Source organism: Triticum dicoccoides, chromosome 5B (assembly GCF_002162155.2).
Source record: "Triticum dicoccoides isolate Atlit2015 ecotype Zavitan chromosome 5B, WEW_v2.0, whole genome shotgun sequence".
Classification (NCBI taxonomy): Eukaryota; Viridiplantae; Streptophyta; class Magnoliopsida; order Poales; family Poaceae; genus Triticum; species Triticum dicoccoides.
In genome coordinates, this window is record NC_041389.1 from 705,386,289 (window position 1) to 705,387,246 (window position 958).

The window sequence follows — 958 nt, forward strand, 5'->3', positions numbered from 1 at the left end:
GGAGATTCGTTGGCGTGATTGGAGGGGCTCAGGCCACGAAATAAGTGTTGGGGGAAGGGGGAGATGTTAGTGGACCTCCAGGGATCATATAGGAGTACAAAAGAGTCCCTTCCCCTCACTTAAAATTGGCTCTCACTCTGCTACCGTGCTTGTGCTGATGCTAGGTCACAGATGACGAGGGCATCAAGTCTCTCGCCCTGTTCCCAGCCAAGTTCCAAAAGAGCTTCTTGATCAAGAACGGTGAGTAATTTAGTTAGTACTCCCTCTGTTAATCTTTTCAAAGATTTTAATATGAACTACTCCCTCCGTTCGGAATTACTTGTCTTGAAAATGGATGTACCTAGAACTAAAATACGTCTAAATACATCCATTTCTGCGACAAGTAATTCCGAACGGAGGGAGTACATATGAAGCAAAATGAGTGAATCTACACTCTAAAATATGACTATATACATCCACATGTGTAATCATTAATGAAATTTCTGAAAAGACTTATATTTACAAATGGAGGGAGGGAGTAAATGGCATGGTTTCAAAAGCGTTGGTTAGTTACTCATGTCCTTTGTCACTAGCACCTGGTGGTTTTCTCATGTCATGTGTGCTCTCAATGTGCATGGAATTTCGTGGTCATCGATGCTAGTGGGAGCACTGGTAGAAAAAGAGGCTTCCGTCCAGCCCCATTAGTCGCGAAACTGTAGGAACCGCGACTAATGAAGTCTTTAGTCGCGGTTCGGCAGATGAACCGCGACCAAATGCCTGGGCCCAGGGCGCTCGCGGGCTTTAGTCGCGGTTGGCCAGGCCAACGCCTGGGCCCAGGGCGCTCGCGGGCTTTAGTCGCGGTTGGCCAGGCCAACCGGGACTAAAGGTGCCCAAAGGCCTTTAGTCGCGGTTGGCCAGGCCAACCGCGACTAAAGCTCCTCCCTTTTAGTCCCGGTTTGTGGCACGAACCGGAACTAAT